This window comes from Macrobrachium rosenbergii, chromosome 43 (genome assembly GCF_040412425.1).
Source record: "Macrobrachium rosenbergii isolate ZJJX-2024 chromosome 43, ASM4041242v1, whole genome shotgun sequence".
Lineage (NCBI taxonomy): Eukaryota > Metazoa > Arthropoda > Malacostraca > Decapoda > Palaemonidae > Macrobrachium > Macrobrachium rosenbergii.
This window is the reverse complement of record NC_089783.1, coordinates 47,161,689-47,182,680: the sequence shown is the minus strand read 5'-3', so window position 1 is coordinate 47,182,680 and position 20,992 is coordinate 47,161,689. Positions and strand designations below refer to the sequence as shown.

The window sequence follows — 20,992 nt, the reverse complement described above, 5'->3', positions numbered from 1 at the left end:
GATACTCCTTACAACGCTGCTTCAACATGAACCTGAGTATATGGAAACTAATGGATCTTAAACCCAGGTATTAACTTTTAATATGTATATGTATATATATATATATATATATATATATATATATATATATATATATACATACATACATACATACATACATACATATATATATATATATATATATATATATATATATATATATATATATATATATATATATATATATATATATTCAAAGAGAGTACGGACTTCTCGAGCAAGCCAAAGCAAGATTGCTAGAAATACATTGTAAGGAAAAAGGGAACTGGTTGGAGACCTGTTGCTTAAGCCTAAATTAAAGTCGTCCCTTATTTAACAATTATTGTTTCTCCTTTTTTATCAGATGAAAGGGAAAATTGAGGCTGATTAAACCGTCACTGTTTCTCCAGACACTGCTTTAACGTGGTATTATCTCCTTTTCATTGATACCCACCTTTCACCTCTTTCTTTTTCCTCTCACTATGTTTATCTCTCTCCCTTTTTCTCTCTTCGATCGCACTCACAGGGAGAGCGAGACGGATACATTCACGTAACCACAAATAACTGGTCTTTTAAATTGCCCATAATAAGCCCTATCAAATATTACACTCAGTCCTTCTTTGTGAAGACAAACTTGATAAAGAGTAACATTTAGGTCGATCAGTAGAGAGAGAGAGAGAGAGAGAGAGAGAGAGAGAGAGAGAGAGAGAGAGAGAGAGAGAGAGAGAGAATCATTTTCGAGAATGTAAGGCAAGGGATGAAACATGAATTTATATGGCGTAAAGGTGTACCTCTAGAGGGGTATGGGCCTTTGGTATGGGCCAAGATGCCCCCTGATGACCAAGATGTTGAAGGAGAGAGAAGGGAATATGGAGTACCCAAGGATTAACTCGGAGGGGGGTCCCCAATGGTTATGCCTGTTTGTTATTTAGAAAAATGAGCTGGTCATTAAAGGAGTGGTCGGATTTGGGTTCGGACCAGAGAAGGTTCTCTTTGTAGGAACATTGTAGGACATCTCACTCTAAACTGGTACTTCTAAAAGGGGCCATTGTTAAATACTTTTTAGGTGTTTTTTTTATGTTATTTTATTTGCTGGGTTCAATAAACTTTACTTTGAAATTTTCGAAAGAAAGTCTTGTTGCTGTTGCATTCTTTGTCAAAGTAGTTCTCGTTTCTTCAACAGTTCATTGCACTCGGATTCATTATTTCAAAAGTATCGATAGTTTTCCATCTTTTGTGAAGATATTCGCCCTTGTCTGACATTTTATTACAAGACATTACCAGCAATTAATCTTAATCTAAATCTTGGGTGATGTCCAGAACTACGAGTAATAAGCTCCGGGCGTGCTGTTAACTTTTGAACGCTGTTATTATTGATAACGGACTTAACCTGAAGTTATATGATGTCTGTTTCACTTTCTTTATCTTAAAATATTTTCACATGTTCCTTTTACAAAAAAAAAATCCTTTTATATCATGTATTGGAACGTCTCGTATATTTAGATTTTAGAGGATTTTTTTGTTTTACACCTTTCGTCCTCTATACGACACGTATACATATACTGTATATATATATATATATATATATATATATATATATATATATATATATATATATATATGTATATATATATATATATATATATATTTATATATATATATATATATATATATATATATATATATATATATATAGATAGAGAGAGAGAGAGAGAGAGAGAGAGAGAGAGAGAGAGAGAGAGAGAGAGAGAGAGAGAGAGGAATACTATTAAAACAAACATACTAAAAGGAAACGAAGAGGGAACAGAGCATGGAACGAAAGTAGCTGATAACCCTTCCCCAGATCCCCTTCTCCCCACCTCCCTGACCCCCCTCCCTCCCTTTTTATTCTGGTCACACACTTCTCGGACGTATCAGGAAGACATTCTAAAGGAATGGAAGATGGGTCTCTTTATAAAAAGCAGTTCTGCCGAAGATTAGCAGCAGCAGCAGAAGAGGAACAGGAAAAAAAAAAGGTGAGGTTGTCCAGTAACCTTCTCCTTTCCTCTACCTTTGACCTTTCCATCTCGGCACAAAAGTTACTTTCAGGTACTATAATCTCTCTCTCTCTCTCTCTCTCTCTCTCTCTCTCTCTCTCTCTCTCTCTCTCTCTCTCTCTCTCTCTCTCTCTCTCTCTCTCTCTCTCTCCTAGCGACGGGTTACACCTCAGTGGAATGCCGCTGGTCACCTGAAACAGTAGATAAGGACGTATTCCTTTTGGATGGGCTGAGATTTTGAGAAAATTCTGTTCGCCATCACTCCGCGAAGAGTATTGGAGAAAGTTATTTAGAAATGACACGGGTTGATTTAGGAATGCATTCCTTAATATACTACCGTAGAGTGTAGATGTTAATATAGTCTTAAGATTAAAGCGATATTATCATTAGTTACAATAACAGAATATATATATATATATATATATATATATATATATATATATATATATATATATATATATATATATATATATATATATATATATATATATATATATATATATAAGTTCTTCTGGAGACGTCTTCAAAAGATTCAGAATTAAAAATAGAAGCTAAAAAGAGACGAATTTTCGAAGATTACAAAGTTTAGCGAAAATTGTCTTCAATTAAAACTTGAAAACGTTGATAGGAAATTGGTTACTTTCGTACCCATAACAGCATGGTTTCTTACTGCACTAAACATTTACAGCAATTTTCTTCTCAACTTGAGGCTTTTATCTAGAGAAAGTGAGAGAGAACTTTGATGATATTAGATTGCGTATATTATAAGTTACTAATTTCATTTAAACTATTACCTCGTATCTATGACAGGATTTAAACCCCTTGACAAGTAATTACCTTCATGAAACGCGAAATAATTTCAAAATTATATATAAGTAAAATGTAAGGGTTAAAGTTATAAGAGAAAATAATACAAAATAAGAACAACTGTTGAATTAGGCGAAATGGAATTAAAGCGTACAATTTATGCAAGGACGAAGGACACATTCAAAAAATATAAAACTAAAGGACAGATGTTAAAAGGAAAATATGCATAAGGGAGACCTAATAGAAAAGGATACCTGAAAAGTGAAATGAAAAGTCAGGAAAGTAAGAAAGTCCTATTTAACGGGAAAATTAAAAAAAATTAATCAAGAAGTAAATTTCTCATAAACAAAGGAATCAGTAATGTCTAGAAATAAAAAAAAAAGGAAATAAAGAAGTTGTCCAAACTGAATGAAAAATTATGCTTCCTTAAGACACTGAAGTGAAAAAGATATATAAAATAAGACTGAGATTCATACACAGTTTAGAATTCACAATGCATTTACTCATGAAAGAGAATTACAGTTTATATGAAATTAAATTTAAAGCCATTTTTTTCTTGCAAAATTTGCTGGATTAATTGAACACCAACTTTCTTTAAAGCAAGACTTACTAGCGGATCCAGAAAATTTTCATATTATACATACATACATGTATATAAATAAGTAATACATATGGATGTATATATGTATTATATAATAGATTTTTTATTTTTTTCCATTTTTATATTTCTCATGAATGTTATTATTATCTAAATCTTCAATGTTATTATTTTGTAATTACTTTTCATTGGGGGGGCACGTGCCCAGGTGCCCCCTCCTGGATCCGCTAGTGGACTGACCAGTGTCATTGAGAAGGTGATAACGACTCAGCATTTATCAAAAGAAACAAGACTAAAATAGAAACTTCGGTGTTTTCTTGTGCATATGAACATGAAAAATACACAAATAAAAAAAAAAACACGAAAATTTGGTGTTCTGGTGTGCATATAAAAATAAAAAATAAAAAAAAGTGAAGTGCTCGTAAACATCTTTGAAGGCCTTTGACCAAACTCCCGAGATAATAGACACGACAGATTAACAGTAACGCTAATAACCCCTGTCTTTCATGAATGGAGTAGTCCGTTATTTTTATTTTGCCACTGTTGTTTTTCAGCGGAGGCTTCTAAAGGATAACATCGGAAAACATGCCTCGGTCTCAGATTTTGTTCGACAGTATAAGTGAAACTCACGAACTCTGTTGTGTGCTAGAGAGAGAGAGAGAGAGAGAGAGAGAGAGAGAATCCTTGACGAAATGGGTGACGGAAATTTGCCAAAGACCCAAAGTCTAGTAATAGAGGAAGGTATCGTGTCTTTCAGCAGAAGAGAAAGGGCAGAGATCACTAAGGTATGGCTTGCTTTAAAGACATTTCTGGTACACGCAAATATTTCTACCATTAAATATATCAAGAATAAGAGTATACTAAGACAACCAATTACAACAACAAACATTCTTGTAAAAGTGGTTGTAGTTTAAGCAACGTGCAAGCCATTAATGAAGCATTTACGCATCGCTAAGTAACGCATTCTCCAGAAAGACCTGTACAACTACAGATATACAAATTTTGCACACGGAGAGTCTACGTTATTTTATTGCTAGTACGTGTACGCCACCCAGATTAGAATCCCTGACAAACGATCAAGTTTCTTTTAACTGTACATACCTTAAGACGAAGAGTCTTCGAACTTCTTCACAGCAGGTTCACATCTGGCAAAGGGTAAAAACATAGTATTTAATATTTAAAACAAGAGTTGGCTTAACTAATTTTCTTCATGAGGTTAATACTTCTTCATTTTCAAATGTCGAAAATGCCCCCGTTAGATAGCATAGCGACGTAACGTGCAAGTGAGATGGATGGCAAAGAAAAAAACTAAGAAAGAAATAAATGACATAGAAAATATCTTTAAAATTTACATTGAAGGATAATTGATCGATAAGCGAATAACTAAATGAGCCATAAAAGATGAGTAATTTTGAACACGCATAATGAATATGGAGAAATAATACAAAACAAAATTATCTAACCAATAACCAGCGATAAATGCATCGACGAAAGACTTGTCTAATAACTAAAACCAACGGGAAATCCGAAGAAAAAGAGGTAGAGGAATAATGTGGAAAAGAAAGCCTTCAAAGCGAAATATAGAGATTGCAGTACCGAAACGAGAGGAGGGAAAAGGTCATCTCGGGTCATCTGGAATGGGGATCCGCGAGCTGAGTGAAAAAGAAACGTAAATAAGCACTGAAAAATGAGACTGGAACTTCATGAAGAAAAACCGATTCTTCTCCTAATGCACGGCCTTTGACGTCATCAGGGCTTGGATGCGGCGAATCGCATAGCTTGATTTCTGCAATCTTTTCGGCCGGAGCTACCAAGTGGAAACGCCCCCAGAAGGGTAGAGTTGTCATATGTTTGCAGATAATTTATTGCCGCCTCTATTTATCAATGAATTACGAGAAGAGCCTTGCAGCGTTCACTGATTGTTTAACATTTTTTTTTTACAGGAAATATTTCTCTCTTGGCAAGAAACTCGATGATAGTTTCCAAGTGTAATTAAGACAGTGAAAACGTAAAATTTGTAAGGAGATAAGCAAATAATATTCATTTAAACTGAAAATTACCTTTAGTCCCCATTTAATTGCAATACCACAAATGTTCTTCAGTGTCTAATCAATTTTGTATATCGTATTTCAAACCACTATCTAAAATTCCTAAGAAAACTAGTGACAGAATTTTCAGGTATTCTGAACATAAGTTTTCCACCTTGCAAGGCGAATGCGCTTATGCACATGTCTCAATGCTTGCAAAATGAGTACTGCCAAGTAATCAATAGGTAAGTTGCAAGTTGAATTGAAAGCATTTGCATACTTACTCCCTGTGCAGACAAAAAAACTTAGACATAATTTACATTAAAGAGATATAACGTCAGAAAGAATGACAGAAACGCCTGTTACAAATACGTAAAAAAAAAAAAAAAATGGCATCATGCAAACTGAAACTCTTCGTATCTTAGCTGTCCAATATACGAAGTCCTCGTCAATAACAGCACTCATCATAATGAAAGAATCGTGAGGATGAAAGTTCTCATATGCTCGAGGTCTCCTCATGGAGGAGTTTTCGTCACTTATAGATTTCCGAGTGAAAATTCGAGGAGCTAAGGAAATTGAGATTTCACGAGCCCTCTTACGAGGAAGGGCTGAAACGTTAGCACTCTGTTGCTAGGCTTATGGAGGCTGTATTTTTCTTTGGTAATTATATTAACTTAGAATTGTAGGGTATCGATTTAATTCATTAATAACAGGGCGCGAGATACGATACCCGATAATGCGTACGTGTTTCTCCTCACTCATTCATAAAGACCGTTTTATGCATACACACACACAACATATACATACACAACAGACACACGTACACACACACACTCACACACATATGTATATATATATATTATATATATAAATAAAGGCAATGCTAAGCAAAGGACAGTAAGTCGAAAGGCCTAGCACCACTCCGTCGTTTCTCTTTCCTTCCTTGCATAAATATATGTATGTATGTATGTATGTATGTATATATATATATATATATATATATATATATATATATATATATATATATATATATATATTTATTTATTTATTTATTTATTTATTTAAAGGTTTTCCTAACACCCTTTATAAGAACGTTATTTACCTCCTGTAATTCATTATCTGTTCTTTGGCAACTTTGAAATAAATCAGAAGAGGGAAATGTTTACGAAGAAAATGGTCAACCAAAAATATTGATATTATATGTGATTGTTTATTAGTCAGTAATCACGCCTGATTAAAATTTAATTTTTCGATATGTAGCCCACCAAGCAAGGTCGCTGGCCCAACAGTGCTCTTGTCTTATAGCCGACATTCTCGGTAGCCTTAAACTTCACTCTGAAATGTGGAATTTGTAAACTTTCCTTGCTTTGAATTTAAGTTTCAGGTTCTCTCTTGCAGATTTTAAAGTTCGGCTCACGCAGAGCTTAATGCTGAAGTTTATGTTTGAAGTAACTCCTGACGCAAATTCAGATCTCTCAAAGTTTTTTAAAGCACCTTTGTCTTCTTCAGAATAATTTTACGAGTGTTGCACGGATTATCACTTTAATATTGGCTTTACATATGCGCATGTGCAGGATATATATATGCATGCATAATAAGAAGATAACTGGGCTCTGCTTCTTAAATTCTAGACATTAATCTCAAGAATAGGAAACCTAGAACCTCTATTACCATATACCAAGTCAGTTTCCTCTTTCCAAGAGCAAAAGGTAGCTAAGCACCAGACTATGACGTTTCTAAACAGCCTAGTTTCAACAACACCCCTCACCGCCCCTATGGGCTGAGGTCATGCGCTGATATAGCTACGGAGGGACGTGCTAACGGACCCTTTGTAATCGAAAGCCTTTTAATCTATGCAGCAGTTGACTATGGCAGCATCACGATGGGTGTATCAGGTCTCTCACCTGTTCCGCTCGTTACCTGAGGAATGTTAATGGATGCCGCCCTGGAGGGAGATTGCGGGAGAGATTAAGGGGCATCAGGGATTGAAATGCATAGAATCGATTCAAGGTGAATCTGCAAATAGGGTGGATCTACGGGGATGTTGCATGGACATGACGTGTAGTATACGAAAACCAGAAGAGGACTTCAAAAATGAACATCAAATTTGAGATTTAGGACTTGAAGGAGAGAGAGAGAGAGAGAGAGAGAGAGAGAGAGAGAGAGAGAGAGAGAGAGAGAGAGAGAGAGAGAGAGAGAGAGAGAGAGATCTGATGCATGAGTACTTGCAGGAAAAGCGGGCTTGATGTTTGTTGAGCATATTGCAACAGCATTATGTCAGAAAGGGGGCCTAGAGGATTGAGAGAGAGAGAGAGAGAGAGAGAGAGAGAGAGAGAGAGAGAGAGAGAGAGAGAGAGGACTCTGATGTATGAGCATTCGAAAGAAAAGCGAGCTGGGTGTTTGTTGAGCATATTACAACAGCATCAGTTCAGGAAGGAGTCCAGAGAGAGAGAGAGAGAGAGAGAGAGAGAGAGAGAGAGAGAGAGAGAGAGAGAGAGAGAGAGAGAGAGAGAGCCGATGCATGAGTACTTGCAGGAAAAAGCGAACTGATGTTTGCTGAGCATATTACAACAGCATCAGGTCAGGAAGGAGACCTAAAGGATTGAGAGAGAGAGAGAGAGAGAGAGAGAGAGAGAGAGAGAGAGAGAGAGAGAGAGCATGCATGAGCAGGAAAAGCGATTTGGAAGTTTGTTGAGCTTATGACAACAGCATCAGGTCAGCAAAGGTGAAAGTACCAACCCAGGATCCGCCCTCTAGTGGTACTTGAGCGTACTGAAGGTGACCAAGCAGTGTGTGTGGGTGCCTATCTGTGTACGAGAGAGAGAGAGAGAGAGAGAGAGAGAGAGAGAGAGAGAGAGAGAGAGAGAGAGAGAGAGAGTTGAACTGGAAGGCTGAATGGGGGAATGGTTGGAAGAATGGGAAGAGATGGAATGGGTAGATCAGAGAGGTAGGAAAGGAACGGGCTGTCGTGGGTGGGGTAGGAACGAGAAAGGGATGGGATGGGTGAGGGCGTGGGTGTGGATGGAGGCGATAGGCTCATCAGCGCGGGTGGAAGAGCGGGTTTGAAAATGGTTAGGCAAGGCGAAAAGAATGGGCCAATTTCTTTTCGCTAATGGGAGGGGGGGGGAGGAGGAGGTTCTGGAGAGATCTGAAAGGGAAGGTCAGACGGCATCTCTCTCTCTCTCTCTCTCTCTCTCTCTCTCTCTCTCTCTCTCTCTCTCTCTCTCTCCACCCGCAAAAAAAAAAAGATACAAATATATACTAAGACACAACGCACATACACACACACACACACACACACACACATTATATATATAAAATATATATATATATATATATATATATATATATATATATATATATATGTGTGTGTGTGTGTATGTATACATATATATATATGCATGTATGCATATATCTGTCATATCTGTCTATCTTTCTATCTATATATCAATGTCAGTATATATACATATATACAATATATATATATATATATATATATATATATATATATATATATATATATATGTGTGTGTGTGTGTGTGTGAGTGTGTGTGTGTGTGTGTGTATGCGTGTGTGCATGTGCGTGTGTGTAGTAGTGTGACTTTCAGTTCAGTTATTAGAATAACTGGGGTCAAGAAAGCCTACGGCAAGGAAACTCATCCTCACGGCTTAAGGAAACAAACTCATCCTCAGAGACTTAAAGTTGAAAAAGGGATTTAATAAAATAAATTAAACTGAACGGCACTTGCCTTTCTCATCTATCATAATATGGCGTATTCACAGCAAGCTATTTCCTGCACTGAAATGCAATGACGGCAAACCACAACAATCTATCTTCAGAAAAACCAGATCACAATCTAACGCGTAAAGTGAAATATAGCATCATATGTAAGTTTACCTAAAGCAGCAATTTTTTTTCGGTAAGTATATTAATAGGAATTCATTGATGGACATAGTTTAATTGCAATTCTACTAAATATACTCCTTCCCCTAAGGATGCAGTTACATTTAAAGGATACGAAGATAGCCCCCATACAGTAAGACAGACATGCTGAAAGAGGACCCCTCAAAACCCAGCCGTACTAAAAAAAAAATGACCTCCTATGCACGTGCCCGAGAAATCGCCCATTTATCTCGAATACCTATTTAATGTACACAGATCTTCTAGTCACTCTTACAACTCGTATTGTAAATGCTTGATTCTATCAGTTTAATAGATTTTTTTTTGTGCAAACTTCCCAACATAAGAATGCAGAGCCATTAGGAGCATAAACCTTATGTTTCTGGTGAATATCGCTAACTTGCTAAGAGCAGTATCATGTTCGCATTTTCTTCTCCGTCGTGTTATGTTCCCAGAGTTGATAAGTGACGTCATCAGATGTTGCATCGCCACCAAATACTACTAACTTGTCTTTGCAATCGTGGATGCGAGAGGCATTGAGCTTGCAAAATGTTGGACGACGATTGTCATTTGTTATCAAGCGAATGCCGGCATGACGAGCAATCCGTTTCCCTCATTCAGGTATTTTATAGATACTGACGGAAACAGTGGAGAAAGAGAGAAAAAAGAACATGATTCTTGAACTACAGGAGACGATAAGAAGCAAAAAAAAAAAAAAAAATGGCAGGGAGGATATAAAAAGAAAACAGAGAGAATACCAGGGCTCGTAGTAGAAGAAAGGAACTGTCGTCATTTCGTAAGGTCTGATGATGACTGTTTTCCACAAAAATTTTTGTTGGAAGCCTTCCCTTAAAGACTTTTAAAAGCTTTCCAACCTGTTGTTACGAAGTGCTCTCTCTGAAGACAAGCGTGAACATTAACACCTCAACCTCTGACATCACCTACAAGAGGAATCTTTGTAAATGGGGAGGAATTTTCATTGCAGTCCCAGAATCCAAATAAGCCTCCAGTCAATGCAAAATTTTCTCGCAAAAGAGATACAGATCATTCATCTCTCACAGAATACTCTCACTGAAAGATGGCAAACGTGACATGGCTCTGATGTCATAAAAGTTAAGGCTGCCTCTGTTTCAAGCTGAGATGCATTCAACTGGCCATAGGATGTTTAAGAAAGAGACCCAAAGTATTCTCCGTAACAGAGATGCCTCCTTAGAGGCCTTTAAAAGTTAAGACATACTTTGTCACAGAACTGAGGACAACAAAATGAGAATTGTTGTCCCTTTCTGTTAGAAGCTTAACTCACGTACAAAGGCGATCTTATGCCAACAGAATAATAGTATAATTCCACGACGGGTTTCAATATATAGCCGCACTAGTCAAGAATTCTCCTAGTGCATATTTTGTCCGTTTACACACGATAAAATTATCCTGCCTTCACTCGAAATATTCAGTACAAAAACGAATTCATAATTCAGTAACAACTGAGATTTTACGACAAACAGTTTATATTATAATCTTCTATTTCTTCGGCTGAACACACGGATGTTGGGCGTTAGATTATCCGATATCATAAAAGTCAAGAATAACTCTCTCTGTTACAGGAGTGTATTCTGAAGACCCGTTTTTATTCTTGACGATACCCGATCTCCTCGCACAGCACCATTAGCGTAATTATATGCATTACTCACAATTACGATACGGGTGTAGCGCCATTATCGTCCCACGATCCTATAATTATCATTCGTCAGAGTTGTGGACCAACAGTTTTTGTGGCGTTTATTCATCTCTGCGATGCCCTTGTTTCTCGGAATGCGTTTGTCGCTGATTACCACATTTATTTATATTAATGCCGCCCCCGCCCCCGCAAACCCTTTATGAACATTATTCTCATTCTCACTTATAATTACGCACATGAGCTCAAAGGATATTCATCGTTCTGAGAAACTGAGGTTCTGAAAGAGCTCAGAAAGAGCAGATGCTCACTGAGATATTTGCCTGATTGGATACAATTATATGATGAGATAAATCCGAACCGAGTTATTTTTTTTTTTTTATCTTAAAACGAAAATTATTACCAAGAAGTATACGACGTAAGGCATATAACTTTATTAAAATTAAATGTGCTTGGAAATTTTCAACCGTTGATGGCTGATAATGTGATTAGTCATTCATGGTTGGTAATATATCACTGAAGGCAATATGATATGAAAACTATTAATGGTGTTAAATTTGAGATTCCACGAAGCCCAGTTAGAGGTTATGAAATTCGAAAAAACTTTCTAGAGAAAAAAAAAAATGAGTTACATCTATCAGGTGTAAATAATCACGGACATTCGTACTCACTGCAGAGCCAATGCGATACACAATATCATTAGAAAATAATGGACTTAGTTTTGCATATAGAATGCTTCATGCATTTGCAGAAGATTGATGACACTCACATTAAGCTTTAGTATAGTTCGTTATTCTTATTACTAAACCTCATTATTGTTTCCTTGTACTGTTTGTATTAATTTATGGCAATCGCTTTCTGCCCGATAGTTATTTCTGTCTGCCTTATTATTATTCAGAATTTTTTCCATTCTATATATTTTGCTAGTTAGAAGACTTTCCATGCCGTCGTAGATCCGGCTTGTTATTGTTTTAATTGACCCAAGAATTCTTGTATTCTATTTTCCACCCCATGTGAGTCTCTGTTTCGTCCCTTTTTGAGTCTGGAAAACTCGTGTCGTTGTTTTGAAGTTTACGGAAAAATGTGCAATGTATTCATTAGGAAAATACGTAGACTATTGCATGTTACTTTTGACAAAAAACAAGTGAAAAAATGCGCCGAAGTTTCTTCGGCGCAATCGAGTTTTCTGTACAGCCGCTACTGCGTATAATCAAGGCCACCGAAAACAGATCTAGCTTTCAGTTGTCTCGGTATAATGCTGTATGGGCCGCGGCCCATGAAACTTTAACCACGAACGGTGGTGGCGTCTCCTATATCGTTGCCAAAGCATGACTATGGCTAACTTTAATTGTAAATAAAATAAAAACTACTGAGGCTAAAGGGTTGCAATTTGGTATGTTTGATTACTGGAGGGCGGATGATTAACATACCAATTTATAGCCCTCTAGCCTCAGTAGCTTTTAAGATCTGAGGGCTGGCAGAAAAGTCCGGATAGAATAAAGTGCAGACGGGCAGACGAAGCTGGCACAATAGTTTTCTTTTACAGGAAACTAAAAAATATAGGGCAGCAAACCTTAGTAAGAAGGATATACGAAAGGGGAAGGGTGGGGGTAGGCCTAGGTGGGGATGGGGTTGGGTATGAGGTGGGTGGGTGTGGGGGTGGGGCGGGGAAAGAGTTCTGATAACTTTCGTGTAAACATCGCTTGGACTACTTTGTGATTATTGTGATTTATCGAAACCGCCATACTAACAATATCCACGGATAAAAATCTCACCATTTTTGATAACTAGAAGGAAGCTGCTTATATCTAATATTTTACAGTGAAGTTATCTTGTGATTCGTTAGAAAAGTAGACGATGTCAAGTAAATTAAAAGCAAGAAATTTGAGAGTAAATGGAGGTCAGTGTGAGAGTAAGAGAAGCAAAAAACAAACAGACAGAAAATAGAAATGTTGCAAAGGGTAAGCGCATTTAAGACCATGTTAGACACCAAATGGGAGAGAAGAAAGCTAAAAATTTATATTTTCTGTAAACTCCTAAGCAGTGCAGAATCGTCGAAAACAATGGTAAGTCCTCTCTCTCTCTCTCTCTCTCTCTCTCTCTCTCTCTCTCTCTCTCTCTCTCTCTCTCTTAAAATAAAAACTAAAACGTTGCCCACAAATGTGAATTCCTCTTGGTCCTCGCTACAGAATTCCTGATCTAATTGACCCCATCTAACATTTTTAATATCTATTTTTTTTTTTGTTATAAGGATTATTATTGTTATAATTTGTATTCACTTTTACCGCAAATATTATAATCACTATTCTGCCCTACAATGGAAAACTGCAGTATCTGCAAAATCAGTAGCAAGGCAAGAGGAAACCTACAGTATCTATCATTTTTCTCAGTTTTGTTTATGCAGATACTGCAGTCTTCCATTTTTGGGCAGTATTACCATCAATATATTATTATTATTATTATTATTATTATTATTATTATTATTATTATTATTTAGCTGAACCACCAGTTATATTAGAAGAAACAAAAGACTAAACATACCAAAGTCTATAGGGCAAAGAAAATGTAATCAACATAAATATCAAGAAGAAAATTCCAAATATCTTGAGATCAAACAACAAAGCAAAACAATAAAAACTATAAAAAGAGGACAAAGCAAAGTAATTATCTGACCACCTTTAATTATTATAAAAAAATCTGGCACAGGCTTTAAAGAAAGCAAAGTGACATGTAGTGAGTAAAAGTCTTATAAAAAGCACGCACTCTCTTAATACGGCGATCAGACAAACTCGACCCTGTCTAAGGTATGGAGAATAAGGAGAATTCTAAGAACGGATGCAAAGGGTTGGAATGCAAAAAGTAAAAGAATTTTGATGACAACCAACTTTCGAAATAAGACTGAAAAATGCCAACGTAAAAGATAAAAAGGAATTGTGATCACAGCTCAATATAATTTTTGCAGTCAGTATATGTACGAGACCCCCGAGTTCTATGCAAATGAACTACAATAGAGCAATCCCTTGTGCTCATTCTACCCACGTCCTTGATTATTAACTATCAGGTAAACAAGATGAACAATCTGAAAACCACCAACACAGTCTTTTAATTTAAAAGGTACGACGACAGGAAATTCCTGAAGCGAAACTGAAGTTTTCAGAAAAAAATGGTTCTCAAAACAAAATTCTATCATGTTACATTCTTAAGGCACAGTTGCACGATGTATGTATGTATATATGCATACATGCACACACACACACACACACACACACACATATATATATATATATATATATATATATATATATATATATATATATATATATATATATATATATATATATATATATATATATATATGTGTGTGTGTGTGTGTGTGTGTGTGTATGACCCGGTAGTAGTACATTTTATCATTCGAAACTCTCGTGAAAAAAACGTAAATAAACAGAAGTTTTTTTTTTTGCAATTTAAATGTAAATGTAAGGTAGCATTCTAGCTCCCGTTAGCGTTCAAAGGGTCAAGCTTTTTCCTTGAGTGTTTTTTTTTATTTATGTCCATCTTTCCGAAATGTAATGAACTGTTTTGAATTTATCTTATTCCAAAGGAGTAATAGATTCTTTTTTTTCTGAAAGTTACATTTAGATTTTGTCAAGATTTTGCTGTTTTTTTTTTCTTACTTACCGAAGGGTTAATTGAAAGAACATAATAAAGGCCACTTGTGAGACAAGCGTTTTAGTTAATTAAAATTGTTTTGCAACAGTAATAATAGCAATAATACAAATATCTGAACTAGTGGTAAAGATGACGGCATTAATAATTTAGATAATTGGTAATCAAAGATTTGCATTCATTTTTTTTTATTGATTCACCATCATGCTCCGGTCTAATTTAAGACAACTGATAATAAAAGACAAGGAATAACAGATGTGCAAATTGATACAAAGAATAGAAGAGAATCAGAGACACGAAAACTTTCAAGGATATCTGACCACAATGATCTACAGTTCTGTTCAACTTTCTTGTCTTAAAAAAAAAAAAAAGAAAGAAAAAATAAAGAGAAATGAAATAAGAAAATTGCTTTGCTTGAACTCAACAACAACGAGGCCAAGTGTTTAGTCCAGACATCTTTCTTTTTTATTGTGAGAAAAACAATTGCAGGCAGGAAAGTAATTGCTCAACAAAGTAAGCTCTTTTGCCATAATAACTTTTTATGTTAGTTCTACGCCTCGTAGCCAATCGTAAACTGTTTTGTTTAGAGTTGCCATGTATTTTATTTAGTAGTTTATTTGCTCGGAAATTGGATATGTTTTCACTTTAATCTTTGTTTTATGTTTTTGAATGGGTATTTTATTTTCTGGACTCCTGGTAGTTAACGCAATGATATTTATGTTAGTACCATGAGAATGCGTGAATAATAAGTAATTAGTTACTCCCATATTCTTCATTATTGATTTCTAAAGTGAAATAAGCCTGCTTTTGAAACTACTACTTCATTTTTTGCCACAAAGCCCACTTTAATCTAATATTGCATATTCCATTACTTACCCGTTTTGGTAAAAACAGCTGATCATGATAAAAATCGAGAAAACATTTACATTAATAAACAAACAAAATATCTTACGTACGAAGGAATCACTTTCATATCTCTAATCTTTCATTCCAAAGTAATATCGGAATCGTTGCTGCTGGACTCAGCAGAAAGGAAATTAATTTGCAAACGAAATGCCCTGAGGTCTTATTAAAATCCATCCATTACTAATAACGATAGACAGGCAGTGATGGAGCGCACATTATTAAGGCAACGAGAGTGTTCAATCATGGCTAACAAGGATACATGAAAAACCCTCGTCTTTTTTATGTATCGATTTTCCTTTCCTTTTAAATCACTATCACCAGGCCGAATATGGATGCCGGGTGGGGATGGGGGGGGTTCCTTTGGTGGATTGGGGGTGGGGGTTCCTTGGGTAGGTGTGGGAGTGGGGTGGAGCTGATGGAAGGTAAGCAGGTCGTGGGGGGAATTAACAACTCGAAAATGCATTTAAAAAAACATTTGTTCTTTAGAGGCATAGCTATTCTGCTTGTTATTTTATTTGGTTGAAGATGATTTATCATTTTACTTGGTTGAAAATGATTTTTCGTTTTACTTGGTTGAAATGACTTTTCGTTTTACTTGGTTGAAAGTGGTTTATAATTTTACTTGACTGAAAATGGTTTATCATTTTACTTGGTTGAAATTATTTTTAGTTCTACTTGGTTGAAAATGGTTTATCATTTTACTTGGTTGAAAATTATTTTTCGTTTTACTTGGTTAAAAATGGTTTATCATTTTACTTGGTTGAAAATGGTTAATCATTTTACTTGATTGAAACTGGTTTTTCGTTTCACTTGGTTGAAAATGATTTATCATTTTACTTGGCTGAAATTGGTTTTTCATTTTACTTCGTTGAAAATAATTTTCCGTTTCACTTGGTTGAAAATGGTTTGTCATTTTACTTGATTGAAAATGATTTTTCATTTTACTTTGGTGAAAATCGAAAGACGGATGAAGGAATACATGCAAATGAAACTGATTTTTATCAGATTAGAATACAATCATACTGCGCTTATCATTAACAGTGCTACAGGAATTCTAATGACCGACAAATTATTCCATATCACTGAACTGGCAGGTAGCATGTACTGTACATTCCTATACACGTGAAGAGTTAGAATAGTTGGTGTGACGCCACTCCAAGTAAATCAATCAATCTTTATGAGGATTTACAGAGAAAAAAGTGACCGGAAACTTTCGTCTAGGAACAGGAGAACAGTTTAGCAATAACGGGAAGGAATAGCAAGTGACAAAGTCTCAGTCCACAGACCTTGAGAAACCTTCTAGCTGACGCTGCAGACCAGTGCCGTCTCGTTTAAAGCAACTGTAGTTATGAATTATGCATCAATGTATAATTATTATATAGTAGTTACAATAGTGATATTCCCCAAAGCTCAAAATTACTTTCAGATTAAAGATAATGTTCATCCGAGAAATTCTTGCTAAGTATTCAATTAATGCGGTGAATTACAACAGTGTCTGAGAGAATATTGCTTTTACACTGGCCCACCGGGAGAAACGTGACCTACCGAGCAATGATGATCTACAGAAAAAATAATGCAAATGTTCCTGATCAAAATCAGTAGAGAATTAGTGATGAATGAATCCATGTGTAATCCATGTATAACTACAGCAAGACTTATTTGTTCCTGCTCCTGGCGCATGCGCCCTTTGGTCTCCTTGGACGGACAAAATGGCTGTCATTGTTCATCTAAACCAATGACCATCACACCAGAACGCATTTGTCTTGCATATCTAGGCAAGACTCGTTAAAACCAGCAATTGTCAGTGACTATCTAGTTCGCCTTTGAGGTGGAATAACCTCTTTCAATGGCAAGAAAAAATACGCCAAAGTTTCTTCGGCGCAATTGAGTTTTTTGTACATCGTAAATCAAGCCCACCGAAAATAGATCTATTTTTCGGTGGTCTCGGTGTCATGCTGTATGAGCGCGGCCCTTGAAACTTTAACCACTGGCCGGTGGTGGCCTGTCCCATATCGTTGCCAGAAGCATGATTATGGCTAACTTTAACCTTAAATAAAATAAAAACTACAGAGCTAGAGGGCTGCAATTTGGTATGTTTGATGACTGGAGGGTGAATGATCAACATACCAATTTGCAGCCCTCCAGCCTCAGTAGTTTTTAAGATCTGAGGGCGGACGGACAGACAAAGTCAGCACAATATTTTTCTTTTACGGAAAACTAAAATGACAGAGGACGAGTGCTCAACTTCACCTTTCATTAAGGAGGGGAGGCGCCACATCCTTTGAGTGAACAATTGCTGGAGGTGCACCCTATATATATTCACTTGAAGTCGCGTCCCTACGATTTTAAGGTTATCGCATTAACGGCTCGTTTTGTTAACGTACGTTAGAAAAAACTGGCCCCAAATAAATTCATCAAACACGCTGAAGTTGCTGGCAGGAGGATCAGGCTACAAGGAGCCTCTCCGGAGCAGGGGATCAAACATTGTTATTTAAAAATTTTTTTATGCTTGCTTTCAGCCTTAATATATTTTTTTTAGCGTATTCAGCTATCTATTGAAGTATAGTTCCACTGAAAGGCTAATGTTACACTGACTGCAGTCATAAATTAGTAGCTAAAAAGCCATCGGCACTGAACAATTAGAAAAGGAACATAGCATTAATTTTCGCCGTATCTGTCAATATTTTTCTTTTGAAGATAAGAGGGCGATATGAGAGACTAAATATGGGTTTACATAAAATTGTAAATGCCATATTTATAGTGGCATTCAGTGATATGTATATACACACATACATGTTATATTACACACACACACACACACACACACACACACACACACATATATATATATATATATATATATATATATATATATATATATATATATATATATATATATATATATATATATATATTATATGCATTCATATATACGTGTGTATGCGTGTGTGTATGTGCATGCATGCGCATGTGTGTACGCGTGTGGGCGGCACGCCCAGATGATGTTCCCCACTCTCCTTTTCCCCCAATCTACATGAATACATTTATACAAAGAGGGAGAAAGAAGCTCTTAACGAAGGCAAATGCTTCCCCAGCGGGGTCTCTTACCCCACGAGGTGACTTACATTGATTCTACCACCAGCCATCATGCAGGGGCCACTCCACAGAGGGTGAAAGTGGCGATAACGATGAACACTGTGGGAGTGAGGGTGTCAGCAACGTCAGCCCCGCCCTTGGTTTAACCCTTTCGAAGTCTACCATACATCTTCTGACGCCGTAACTACCAGCCACGTCCAGTCTGGCCCACCGACGGCCTTTTTCACTTAGGAAAATGCAGTGAATGCTCTTCGGCTAAAGGGAATAATTGCCGGGTTCTCAAGGCTGCGAAAATCAGTAGATTGAATTTTATTTTTTTTTTTTTTTTGGGGGTGGGGGTTGCTTGGCAGGCGGTGCTCTTCGGGGTGTGGTACATTCGTGAATTTTATTTTCGAATGATTTCTTTCATCTTAGTCAAATTTTTGCGTATTAGGCAGATAATTTTTTTTTTTGTGAATGAAAGGTCCAAATAATTGCTCATACACGTAAAACCAGGATCATATAAATAAGAGAATTCAGATCTCATTCATTTACAGGCAGAGGTGTTAACTTTGCCTGATTACAACAGCGAACATGTTTTTTGTTTTTGAGAGAGAGAGAGAGAGAGAGAGAGAGAGAGAGAGAGAGAGAGAGAGAGAGAGAGAGACTCTTTTCCTTTCCGTGGTGAGTTCAAGCGATCATAATCGCATTGAAAGGCCGTTTGTGGGAAAAGGATGCAAATAAGAAGAGGCCGCTCCACTTTCTTGGGCCGTCTGGTCATTCTTGCAAGGCAGGGACGGCAAACCATTCCATTCCATAGCACTTGAAATTAATGGGTGTGACCATCTTGCTCTAAATACTTCGCGAATGATTCTTGCTTGAGATGATTTCAAGATTTTATAAAATAATCAGCGGATAGCTCTTCCTCGGCGCAATTCTGAACTACCACAAGGACAGTTCTTGCTGTCATTTATCTTCTGATATTTCAAGGAATTTTACAAACAACCGGAAAACAATTTTTTGCTGAAAATAGTCTTTAAATGTCAACAATGAGCTGCGGTCAGTAATTAAGTTAACCATTCATTGACAAAAACATTGAAATGACAGAATAATGATAAAAAGTTTCGTATTGTTTATCATTATATATATATCACAAATACGATTACAAGTCAGGAAATTTTCTTGCTATGCTAATTTCACTCACATACAAAGGAAAAAGGACGCTCAGTTCCACACACACACACACACAGAAATTTAGTGAGAATAACTTACATAGAAAGGTAAGTCAACAAAAACTGATGTATAAAAAAAAATCTATCATGCTTAGCAAAGTACTTAATTTCCCAAAGTACTTCAGATCTTATCCAACCACTGTCGCCACTATCCATCAACAACAAATTGTAAGTGTCTGACGCCTCTGAAGCAATTTTCACCAGTCCGTGTACCAAACACGATAGAAGCCTATATTTTACGTCCGGTCACAATATGATTTGTGTAGAGAAAGTGCCTTGGAAATTCGGTGCCGTACTGTATACGGTGGTATAAGATTATAGGCTTTAGAGAATTAGACAGTAGTAACTCTTTTTTATCCCAGTCTGTCGTAAATTATTTTTTAAAAATCTAATAGAAAATATGGAGGTGTAAAAATCAGTTTTCTTTTATACTCTGCGATTTATAACGACTTAATACAAGGGAATAAATACCTTGATTGACAGAATATGGAGAAAGCCTGATATTTCAGTTATGCACGCTTATCTCTCCTCAATTGTATATATGCACACACATATGTATATATGTAAGTATGTTTATATATATATATATATATATATATATATATATATATATATATATATATATATATATATATATATATATATATATATATATATATATATATATATATATATATATATATATATATATATATATATAATATATATATATATATATATATATATATATATATATATATATATATATATATATATATATATATATATATATATATATATTCTCGAGAAAATGTTCCAGAAAACTTGAAGAAGCCTTTCCCAAGATTTAATTCCAGATCCGTTTCATCTTCGGAGTGGGAAGGAATGAATGAACTGATATTCCATCGAGCTTCACTGCACACGGTGTGCGCGACTCTGGTGCATCAGCAGGATCGAATGACTGTTGTTATCCCTTTTCCAAACCGACGGCGACTGCGCTTGGGTCTTTGTGCAATCATTCACCGCGTCGGCCTCCACGTAAACGAAGGCTAACCAAAAAACAAGTCGGATTAGA

The 20,992-nt window shown here is 36.1% G+C and overlaps 1 protein-coding gene across 1 annotated transcript in view; it reads right to left on the bottom strand.

The window, feature by feature from the left end:
* Positions 1–20,992, bottom strand: part of LOC136828866 (uncharacterized) — a 201,144-nt gene that overhangs the window by 78,584 nt on the left and 101,568 nt on the right. The window contains exon 2 of the mRNA XM_067087145.1: positions 4,561–4,604. The gene's annotated coding sequence lies outside the window, so the exon portion shown is untranslated. The remainder of the gene's footprint in view (positions 1–4,560; positions 4,605–20,992) is intronic.